Source organism: Salvia hispanica, chromosome 3 (genome assembly GCF_029641045.1).
Source record: "Salvia hispanica isolate PSC_SH4W2 chromosome 3, Shi_PSC_v1, whole genome shotgun sequence".
In the NCBI taxonomy this organism is placed as follows: Eukaryota; Viridiplantae; Streptophyta; class Magnoliopsida; order Lamiales; family Lamiaceae; genus Salvia; species Salvia hispanica.
This window is the reverse complement of record NC_142694.1, coordinates 12,777,845-12,791,150: the sequence shown is the minus strand read 5'-3', so window position 1 is coordinate 12,791,150 and position 13,306 is coordinate 12,777,845.

The following is a 13,306-nucleotide window of genomic DNA, read 5'->3' as shown; positions in this document are numbered from 1 at the left end:
CATTTCTAGGCGCTTACAAATGCTTCAAGAGGTACATAACCAAATAATGTTCAAAATCTCTTTTGAATGAAAACAATTGAAAGCTTGGCTTAAATTTATTTGGGCCAACCACTTGAATCCCAGCCTTAATTATTTAGTTGCTATGGTAGTACTACCTTTTTGAATAGGTAGGGAATGGAATTTAAATTAGTTAATCAAAGTTTTTGCAATTGATTAAAGTTAATGCACCGAAAAAGCAACTTTATATGCGCACTAATTTTGACGCACTTAATATAGCTTACATTTTAGTTTATTTGTTTTTTAGGTTTTGATCCAAAAATATTGTGATTTCTATGGAAACGTGACAGGTTAACAAAACTACAAAAGTAGTAATGTACTAATGCGCATCTTTAAGTTTTTTCAACTTAATTTGGGTATATAATTGATATTGTACCATCATTTAGAGCGTTTATTCAAAAATGTATTTACCTTTAATTAGAAATTGACACACGATATCTAATTAAAAAAAAATTAATTTCTTGGTAAGTTTAATTTTTTTATTGTGCGGGCGTTACACATAACCGCATTGTTTAAATATTTCAGAAAGATACCAAAATGATTTATCAAAATTCCTTTCTAGAATATCATGTCTTTTGCTCACCATTTTCCTTAGTTTCGGACACATTTTTAACAAGAAGTTGCTTTTCTTTTCAGTATGGACCACCTTCAAATTATAGTGGTAACCAGCGTTAGATACAAAATTATTGTTTTAACGTTTTCTGCAAATCATAAATAGCCGTGGGAATAAATACTGAAATACCAAAATATCGCACTTAAACTACCGAAAAAATATAAAAAATACTGGTTTTTCGGTGTACTGCAATTTTCGGTATGGTAACATTATCAATTTTCCTATACCGAGATATACCGTGTCATACCGAATTTTCGGTATGTACCGTATATTCGGTATATCATGGTTTACTGAATCCTTGATACATAATGAAACCGGTATATATTGAAATATTATACTACTATATTTTTATTATACAATATATTTATATAGCACTACAAAATAGAATTAAAAAGAAAAAAATCCTCTAAAACCCTACTTTTAAATATTTTTGGTACTATAAAATAGTAGGTTTTTTGGTATTAACGATATTACGGTATATCATATCGTATTTCGGTTTACCGCAATAATGGTAAGATAACGGTATCAAAAATTAACCATATCGAATTTTTGGTGGTATATTATTTTGACATTTCGCAATTTTCGGTACAATATACGTTATGACGTTCTTGGTACGATATATCGTACCGACCCACGCAACAAGGGAAAATAATATTGGTATAACAAGGATTTTTGCCTGAGTGAAAACAAGGTATAATCACTAATAAGTATCTATATAGTCCTTCATTCACATAAGTCACAAAATATTTAAGTGTTTGATGGTTAATTAATGCTGATTGAGAAGTTGTGGTCTCGAATTCGATTTTTCATAGTTTTTTCCAAGTCAAATTTATTTAATACTAGTACGTATGATGTTTTTGGATGCATTCGATTTTCCCGTTACAATGAAGATCGGTTACTTTAAAGGAAAAACAATAATTGGGTGTTCATGATGAGATAAGTCGAATTATTGTATGTTTAAATTGTGTAATATTATAGGCGATCTCCTATAATTCGATTTATTTTGGATTGTTTTAGGCATTGGATTGTATAGCGTAATATTTAAGGCTAATTTTCATAAGTACAGCTTTTAGTCCGAAGAATTAGCCCGAAATTTGAACTTTCAAGAGTTGGTTTTGTAAATTATTAATCTTAAAAAATGTCAACACAACCCGCAATCCGTGTAGAGTTAAGTCAGAATCTGATGAGCTATCCAGTTAACATTATGAGCAATAATCGTGAGCAACATTCTCGTTTCGTCCATATTTAACGATATTTTTATATACTATTTTAATTGATTCTAATATTTAAAATATTGTTATTGATATTATTAATTTATAAAATTATTAAAAAAACAAAACCAAATAGTTAATTAATTAATTAATTCGAAGTTATAGAGAACTAAAATAAACAAGTCAAGTTGCGTTTTATACAATTTTTAGCATTAATAACATCAATGTAATTATTTAATATTAAATAAAATAAAATATAGATATTAACATGAACCATGCTAGAGTGACGCTTATGAATAGTAATATCATAAAATTTGAATAAAATTCTACAAATTCCCATACATTTTGGGCAATTGTAATAATGCACAGTTAAATTCAAGATTTTTTTTATTGCATGATGATATTATTTCTTTGAACTTTGAGTAAAAACTTATTTTTCTGTAATATTTTGCATATTTTTCTTTACTTTCTTGTTCAACTAAAGATGTCATCATAGTACTATGACATAAACTAGGAATATGCTAAAGCATATGTTGTCTATTAAGGCTTATAGATTTTTATTCTTTAACTTTATTTTTATTTTGCTTTTCTTTATTGGGTGGGGTACTATAGGCCTCGTTTTAACAAAATAAAATTGGGATATAAAATTAGAATTTAGGGACCATAAAATGTCACATTCAGCATTCTCCTTCATCACGTTCACCACTTTTTTTGGATATGATATGATATGTATGAAATATGAATTGACATTTCTTTTCTTATCTTGAAACTAAAAATCAAGCTTACTTATAGTATATAGATGAAAAGAACTAAGACTACTTATAAACTCCCTGAATTGTAACATGTTGGCTGACACAAATAAACATCTTCCAGGAATTGCTTTGATTAATCTGTATTTATGATTTGAGTTTTAACTATTTGAAAGATAAGTCATAAATACTTTATTTTACTAGTATTATGAAAGTGTGTGGTTTGCAAAGGGAGTGAATCCCCCTATATTGATATGGTGGGAACACAGTAAGGGCTGCTGTGATGGATATACGAGGACGTATGATTCATTTACTTTTTGTTTTATCAATTAAGCTTAATTTTGCAATGGTAGATTGGTAGAGCGGTTGTAGCACCAATATCTATAATTTATTTGATCAATGATTTAAGTATATAATAATATAAATTAATGTAATATTAATGAATTATTATTTAAAATTAGTGTTATACCTTCGATTGCAATTGGATGTTATCATTTTAGTTATACTGTAATTTTACAAAACATTTTTTAAATTCAAAAAGTCATTTTATATTTAAATTTATTAATTTCAGTTAAAGTAATGTTTACTAATACAACACTAAAGAAGAATGATATACTACTACGTACATTACGTGAGTACTACTCTTGTTTGACTCATATTTAGCGTTGTTCGTTTCAATTATATATTTAGTTTGATCTTAATATATTGAAACTTTTAATTTCACAAAACTTATAAAAATCAAAGTTTGATTTGTTATTTTATTAATTTATTTAAAATTATAGGGAAAACGAGTAAATCGAGCTTTAAGTTTTGTGAAATTGAAAATTTCAATAACATTATGTTTAGTGTATTAGAATAAAATTAAATATATAAATCAAAATGAACAACACTAAACGTGATTCAAACGAGAGTGGTCACATAAGGCATGTAGTTAATTTTTTTTTATAAATAACTGAAACTCCCTTTATTATTCTTGAAAATATTTTTTGGTGAGTATTAGTTAAAACTTTAAGGTATAATTGTCATTTAAATGGTAGAGAGGTCTCACATTTCACTAACTCATTCCACCTACCTTTATCATTTAAAATTAATATATACAAGTGAGACTCATATTCTACTAACTTTCTTTCGTTCACTTTTCTTAACATTTCTTAAAAACTCATGACAGAATAAAATGAGACTTCTATTCGTAGATGAAATGAGTAAAAATGAAAACTTAAATGAGCAGACAAGTAATTAAAAAATTATGAAATTTAATTAGTAAAATAAATAATTCATAAAATTAAATAAATAGTTCAATACTACTAATCGTTATTAAATAAAATCATTGTTGAACATATATCACTTAAATTTGGATTACTATGGATTAGTTAGTGTAGCTTCTATCGAAGACTTGAAGCTATTTGGAAAGGCATAAGTTTGCATTGAGATAAAACGTAGTCGCGCGTTTTTCCACCGCATTATCCCCTGCTGTGCTCCCACCAAATTAAATAGAAAAAAAAAATAATGTGATACTTTGAGTTTAGTTAAATGTGAGACTGATTTAAGAAATATACTATTTAAAAAAAAAGATATTTAATGACGGACATATCATAAAATTAAAATGAAAATGAAATTGAGGCCATAGTAAATACTCCCTCTGTCCCACTCTAGGAGTCCCGGTGGAATTCGATACAAGTTTTAAGAAAAATAAAGGAAAGTTGGTGAAAAAAAATAGTGGAATGTGAGTCCTACTTTTATATATTAGTTTTATAATAAAATGTGAGTGGAAGAAGGTGAGTGGAATGTCACACCTATTACCTATTATGGAATATTCCAACCGGGACTTCTAAAGTGGGACACCCAAAAGTAGTAAACCGGGACTCCTAAAGTGGGACGGAGGGAGTATTGTTTTTATGGTAATTTTATGGAGTAATAAAACAAAACGTTCATAGTTTAAGTTAGAACTTAAATTGTTATGCTTTGACACTACAATGAATAATGAATTTAACTGATGAGTTTAAATGCATATTAAATTTTGAACATTAATATTGCAAAACCCCCATCGAAATAGTTGGGTTATATAAAGAATGAGAAAAATTTATGCTTAATTAAAATTGTCAAAAAAAAAAACATGATGAGGGTGAAACCAACCATGATCAAGATGGTGATATTCCTTGTAATATGTGCAACAATTTTAGATGAATCCACATCATATACTCCACCAGGACCTGAATGCTACAAAGATTTGTCACAAGATTGCAGTAATAGAGTTCATGATGCAATATGTCAAATAGATAAGCGTCCAGTTGTAGAATCAGTGGGTGGATGCACGGTTACACTTTTTGCATATGTCAGTGGTGATTGTTTCTTTAATAGGTTGGCTAAGGATGTTCAAAAAACTTGTAGTGTCAATCCTGAGACTGCATTGTATGTAACGATTGATATTTGGAATTTAGTCAATGGTGCAACAGGCTAGGGAGACGATAAAGTATATTTGAATTATCATAATAAAGTATTACTAGTTTATATACATATATATAAACAAGTTGGTTTACATTTATGTTACTTGACATTCATATCTAATTAATTTTCTTTCTCGACCGTGTTGCTATTTTACCATATAGTAGTATATAATTAAGGACTGAACATATAGTTAGAATTTCATTTGTACATTAATGGATCACTATTTTATTTAACTTAATCTGAAGTTAAAAAAAAAAAAAACTTAATCCGAAGTTGATTTTGACGTACCGTAATAATTAGGTATCTATCTATACATATATAAAAGACGAGTTTTAGGAGGATTTGAATAATTATTTTGTGCAAGGGATGTAAATGCAGTAAATAAAAACTATTAAATTCTTTGACTAATTTTTAAATACCACAATGAGTTACAAAATCTTTAAATAGTATAATGAGCATTTAACAAAATTTGTAACCTCTATTCTCTTGATTTTATAATTTATGATGTTATAATTTCATTATCTCTCAAATTCTAATTTTGTACCTATAAAAGGCCTATAGTTGCGGATGATTACACACCATCAAAAGTATTCTCCATTCTCTCTCAAGTTCTCAATATTTTATTGTATATTTTAGAAACATTGTATTGTTTAATTTTTTGGAGCTCTATCAAGTTCATCAGTGCCTAGCGGATTTGAGATGTTATACACGTTAGGAGGAAGTCGTTTCGTCTTTAGGGATAATACGTCAATTCAAGAGCACTAACCGTGATGTAATTTGTCTTGCGGAAAGAGAGTTTTTCTCGACTAGATTTATGGTTTGGTTTATTTTATAATTTGGATAGTAGTTTTCATTTCATTTGTTGTTATTTTTTTTTTCTTTGATTACAATAGTTAGAGTACCGCATGTATATGGTTCAAGAATTTTACCTTAATATTTCTTACAATTCTTAGAGATGGAATTCTTCGAAGAATTGTAACATCCTTAGCTTGAAACATACATAATATCTATCTTCATCTTTACGCAATTTATTATTTTGTATATTTATATTGTCACTTGCGCATAATTATATTAAGTGGTCTCACACAAAAAATAATATTTTATCACTTATGATGAATTAATAAGTGGTGCATAATATGTATATTTGCACTGAGATAAGTAAACCTATCAAAATCGAGTTGATCAAACAAAATAAAATAGTCTGCTACCAAATTATGGTTTACTAATAATACTATTATTAAAATTAGAATTTTGCACTGAAAGTCCAGTTTTATCGATGTGTGTACTTTAAATATTGGTCAAACTTCTCAGATCCAGATAATCCGCTAGATCACAGGGTCTAGGAACTCAGGGAATCCTTGAAATCCTCGGTCGTTGGGCACACAATCTTTTTCTGTTTCAAAACCCTCAACCCACGATACTAAAAACTAGGATAAGGAAGTAGGGATCGAATCCCATAGAGATGGAAGCGTAAGGAGGTATTTAAGAGACTTTGGAAAAGGATTTTGGCTGCTGCCACACAATTTTGGGGTTGAGAACTTAACTACTAGACTCGGGAAATGCAAATGATCTATTCTAACAGCTAGACCTAGGAAAAGGAAAACATAACAAAGGCATGCATGACGAACACAGAGATGTAACAGATCAACACTTCGGCAACGAAATTAACCAGACCTAGTGAATAACTTCCCTAAAATGCCTAGACAGATGGAGAACAGACCGTGGGGACAATTTCCTAAAACAGCAAAGGGACGAATGAAAAGCTGCAAATAACTAAATATGAATTTAACTAACAAATAGCTTCATTTTCACCAACGATTCATGATCACAAATGCAGAAAAATAGAGTAAACATCAAATCGTAACAGAGCATGTCGAATTGCACGATCGAATTACGATTAACTAAGAAAAAAGAACAGATCTACTACCACTATACGAGGTAAATAAGAAAACAAGAACTAAACTTCAAAACCCATGCAGAATTTAACAGATCTAAACATCGGACGCTTCATCCGCTCCGGATCCAAGCCATCCACAACAAGCCACAACACTTCCCATTTCCGATGACTCCGATCCAATCAAATCCAACCGATCAACTACGATTCCAACACGATCCAACTTCAACAAAGCAAAATCAAGTGCGAAAAACATCCACGGTAAAGCAACAATCAAGCAAACATAATACGAAAACGTAACATAAACTGCCATAGCTAAATGATTACGAATTCAACAAGGATTCAACAAAACAACGCCGAGCTTCGAACAACGAAGACTCGGGGATTTCCAAAGCAGAAATTAAAACTTAAAGCAGTAAATTTGTTTCTTCGCCTCACATAGAGACGATGGTACACAACTGTAGATAGAACTACGAACCCCAACCCCATGAATTTCTGGTATCCCTCCAAGTATGTGTAGAAGTGTGAAAAATGAGCTAAGAGCAAAAGTGAGAGTGAGATCCTCCTTTCAGGTGTGTTGCGTGCTCTTATTTATAGGCGTGGACTTGATCTTCTAGAATCTTCTCTTAAATTTTCCTTTCTGCCATCCACCTAGAAATCTCCTCCGTCTGGTAACTTTTTTCCTTCTTCTTCTCACTTTCCCGCCAGACTCCTTCACCAGGTAATTTTCTTCCTTCTTCCTGGATCTGGCGATTTCCTCTACACACATGGCTTAAAAGCTTTGTTAGACTCAGAAATTCACTGAATTTAACCCCATAACCAATGCATGAAATTAGCCTTATCAAGCACTTAATTGTTCGGGATACAACTGATTTTATATAGAGAATATAATTATCTTATCTATAGGTGATCATGCTGAGTAAAATATAGTAGTACTCCATATTATATTAAGTATAGTATATTTTTACAAAAAGAAAATTCGCAGTATTGAGGATTGTAAAGTAATATAAAAAATAGTATAGATGTTTCATGTTCCAATAAACCACGTTTAAAAGTATAATAAATAAAGATAAACGTTCCAATGTTCAAAGGGGCTATCATTATTCATTAATATAATAGTGTTAATTCAACCAATTAATGTCATGTTTTTTTGCGTGGTTTATCATTTGAATTTTTTTATGGTCATAATTTAGACGGTTTGAATATTATGAGTTATCAATTTATTATTTTGTTAAAGTGTGGTTTACATTATTTTTAGTAGAAAAAAATGAAGGATTGTTTTAAACATATTTTTCATAAGTGTCAACACTTGATATAGTCTCTTTATCGTTGTCCAAATAATTGTGTTTGTCTTGATTCCATTTCAAATATGTTTAATTTTATATTTTTAGGCGTAAAATGTATTGAGGAGCATATATTTATTGAATATTATTATATATTATATTTTCTATTTTTAAATATTATATAGTTATATTATTTCTTATTTTAATTAACCAATTAACAATTTAAAACTGTATGACGAAAAAATATTCCATCGTGCATCGCACTTGGTTAACACTAGTTAAAAATAAAAGTGCACTTGATCTTAGTTGCCAAATTATATTTTAATGGTAAACTCAAATGAGACTTAATCAATGTATTAAATTGACCATCAATATTGTATATTTTGTTAAATTATTCTCAAGGGAGGTGATCAATTGCTAACTACTAATTAGCAATTCAAAACTAAGGTCAATTTTTAACCATTAGATTAGTAGATCTAGTGGTTGATATAATGCCAAGTGTATTATATTTTAAATTTAAATAATTCTTAATTAAAATTAAAGGGTATTAATGCCAATCCTCTCCCAATCCCCTCTTATTAAAATTATCCTAAAACTTTAAATTTACGTAACTCTCTAAATTTAAATTATTTTTTCGCAAAAAATATATCAAATTAAAGGTAATTTTATAAGGATTCTAACGAAATCTCAATTGCATATGTTCCGACGATGTTCGGATGATGAAATTTGATGATTTTTATTTTAATTTTCGTATATGTTGATGATTTGACGAAATCTCAATATAATGAATATAAAATGTCAATATAATGAATGTAAAATCTCAATATAATGCATGTGAAATCTCAATAAAATTGGGTTGATATTTTCGTGTACTTGTGTTGAAATACTCATGTCATTGTATTGATATTTGTAATACCTTATGTTAATATATAAAAAACACGAAAATTATGATAGGATGATGAAATTTGATGGTTTTTATTTCAGTTTTCGTATATGTTGATGATTTGACGAAATCTCAATATAATGTATATAAAATATCAATATAATGCATGTAAAATATCAATATAATGCATGTGAAATCTCAATAAAACTGGGTTGATATTTTCGTGTACTTGTATTGAAATACTCATGTCATTGTGTTGATATTTGTAAAACACTATGTTAATATAAAAAAAACACAAAAATTATGATATTATAACAAAATGACGATCTTACCCTTTTGTTGATATTTTGTCTACTATTTATTGAGATTCGTAAGATTTAATCTCATCCACTTATTTTAAAATCTAAATATGGAGATTTGGTCTTGATTATGGATCAGGATGCTATAAGCAATAGAAGATGACACTTATTCTCAATATTATACCTTTACAACATACTAGATTATTTTAACAAACAAATTTATTAGTTTCTTAAAATAAAACCAATTATTTTATAAATAAATTATACTAGTATAAACTACTTTAATTACGAATTAAAAAATAAGCCAATGAATTAAGGGTGAAATATTATTTGAAATCAGGCCATATTCATCAAGTCATATCCATCCCCGCGAAAATAGCTTAGAATTTCAACAATTTTTTTTGGCAATAATTGAATAATTTATAAAAAAAAACAAAAATAATGGAACTTCACTTTACTTTAATTATTTATTATTATTTCTCTCAAATACGTACCGAAAAACAGTCAATCACTTGAAATGAGACGGAAGGAGTATGAATCAGAAACAAGAGATCTCGTGAATTTTGCGAGAACGTGTACAAAATTTTAGAAAAGATATTGTGTTGATATCAAGTGATGCAAATTGTTCATTGTAGGTACTACCACTGGAAGTTAAAATTAAACACATTGGGGGTGTTTGGTTTACAAGATTGTATTAGTTTGGTTCATGAGATTCAGTCCCACAATTCAATTATAGATGGATAATTGTGAAGTATAATGCATAAAGCAGCCCAACCCAATTCTAGTCTCTGTTCAAATATCTTGAACTAGCCATTGGAATTAGTTAGGAAATATCTTCTGTTAGGGTCGATTAGAAGGGAGATGAAGGAGAGTATATAGTGTTGAATCAAGTAGTTGTAATCACTTTTCTCTTCCACACATCGAATAAGATTCACACAGTTCCTTCAATTACTCTTCTTCAAGATTTTAGCTCATACACTATCTATTTCTAAACACCTTCAATTCATAACATTAATATTATGAAATGAAAATCACCATTTTATATGTTTCTTGATTCACTGCAATGCCTATGTTTCTTGATTTCTCAATGCTGCTCCTCAGAATTTCTCTAGCAGCAAGGAGATGATCAACTCTTTGAGATTCTTCCATGTTCAATACTAGTAGCTGAAAATGTATTGTGTTGTAATTATTACTCCTAATTAGGATATGGCATTAAAGCTGTCTTAAAAGTTTGTTGCAAGTAATTAGGATATGGCATTAAAGCTGTCTTAAAAGTTTGTTTAACTTGCAACAGATGTAGATATACCAAACATGAGTGAGGATGAGAGTACCAGATTCCAACCAAACTTTACTGACAATCTAAGAAATGCAACAATTGCTGACGCAAGCCTACTATGTCTAATCCACAATTCTATCCTGCCTAGGAGTATCCGCAATGGTGCTTAGGCCAACCATAGGCCAGCAATAGGCCAGCCATTCTCTCCCTTGCCACGTTAGCAACACTAAAAAATTCACTTGCCACATCAGATTTAGGCCAGCCATAGGTCAGCCGCAATAAAAATAATTCAAAATATACTACATTTACGGAATTAAAATTACGATTAAATTACGGAATTAAATTTACGACACATATACGGGAAAATTCATTAATTGCATTTAAAAAAGTTACATAGATAAAAAAAAATCCAGGCTTCCACACACGAGCCACCGCCCCACTCTACTCCTCACTAATTTATTAAAAAATACATAAAAAATGTTAGTATGCCTTGAATTTGTGTTAGTGTGCCGCTAGCCGAACGGGGGGGGGGGGGGGGGGAGGGGGGCAACGCCCCCTTGCCATGGGGGTCCGGGGGCGCGGAGAGGCCCCCGGCCCAACGGTATGACATGTTTCTGTTTTAGGTCTTAATTTTGTATTGGGCTAGTTGTTGTTGTCCATCGCTGGATGTTGTTCTTGTACAGAAATTTAGAGATAGAGAAAATCGCGTTTATATAGTTTTTCAAAAATTTAAAAAAAGAATTAATTTTTTTTTAAAAAAAGAATTAAATTTTTTTTAAAAAAAAAGAATTAAAAAAAAACAAAATTCGGCGCTGGCCGATCGGGCCGCCACAATGGCGGCCAGCGCATCGGCCAGCGCCGAGCGATCGGCCAGCCCACGCCGATCGGCTCGCCGATTTCGCTCTCGCCGACTGCAATGGTTCGGCTAGCCGATCGGCCAGCGCGACGAATCGGCTAGCCGGTCGCTAGCCGACCATTGCGGATGCTCTAACACTCCCTCACCCACAATTCATGCTGATATATCTATTTTCCGGATATTACCATCCCATTTTTGAATTTGCACACCATTTTTATTAAAAGAAATATGCGAAATTTTCAATATACTGCTATCATAAGAAAATAGTTACTACCTCCGTTCTTGAAAATTTATTCTATTTTTTCATTTTTATTAAATCACCATTTATGAAATCAGAAATATATGTATTTATCTATAAATTTTGATAAATTAATGTAATATTAATGAATTATTATTTAAAATTAGTGTTATATCTTCGATTGCAATTGGATGTTATCATTTTAGTTATACTGTAATTTTACAAAACATTTGTTAAATTCAAAAAGTCATTTTATATTTAAATTTATTAATTTCAGTTATAGTAATATTTACTAATACAACACTAAAGAAGAATGATATACTACTACATACATTATGTGAGTACTACTCTTGTTTGACTCATATTTAGCGTTGTTCGTTTCAATTATATATTTAGTTTGATCTTAATATATTGAAACTTTTAATTTCACAAAATTTATAAAAATCAAAGTTTGATTTGTTATTTTATTAATTTATTTAAAATTATAGGGAAAACGAGTAAATCGAGCTTTGAGTTTTGTGAAATTAAAAATTTCAATAACATTATGTTTAGTGTATTAGAATCAAATTAAATATATAAATCAGAATGAACAACACTAAACGTGATTCAAACGAGAGTGGTGCTGTATGTAGTTAATTTTTTTTATAAATAACTGAAACTCCCTTTATTATTCTTGAAAATATTTTTTGGTGAGTATTAGTTAAAACTTTAAGGTATAATTGTGATTTAAATGGAAAAGAGGTCTCACATTTCACTAACTCATTCCACCTACCTTTATCATTTAAAATTAATATATACAAGTGAGACTCATTCTACTAACTTTCTTTCATCCACTTTTCTTAACATTTCTTAAAACTCATGACAGAATAAAATGAGACTTCTATTCGCAGATGAAAGGAGTAAAAATGAAAACTTAAATGAGCAGACAAGTAATTAAAAAATTATGAAATTTAATTAGTAAAATAAATAATTCATAAAATTAAATAAATAGTTCAATACTACTAATTGTTATTAAATAAAATCATTGTTGAACATATATCACTTAAAGTTGGATTACTATGGATTAGTTAGTGTAGCTTCTATCGAAGACTTGAATCTATTTGGAAAGACATAAGTTTGCATTGAGATAAAACGTCGTCGCGCGTTTTTCCACCGCATTATCCCCTGCTGTGCTCCCATCAAATTAAATAGAAAAAAAGAAATATGGTATTTTGAGTTTAGTTAAATGTGAGACTGATTTAAGAAATATACTATTAAAAAAAAGACATTTAATGACGGACATATCATAAAAGTAAAATGAAAATGAAATTGAGGCCATAGTAAATACTACCTCTGTCCCACTTTAGGAGTCCCGGTGGAATTCGACACGAGTTTTAAGAAATATAAAGGAAAGTTGGTGAAAAAAGATAGTGGAATGTGAGTCCTACTTTTATATATTAGTTTTATAATATAATTTGAGTGGAAGAAGGTGAGTGGAATGTCGCACCTATTACCAATTATGG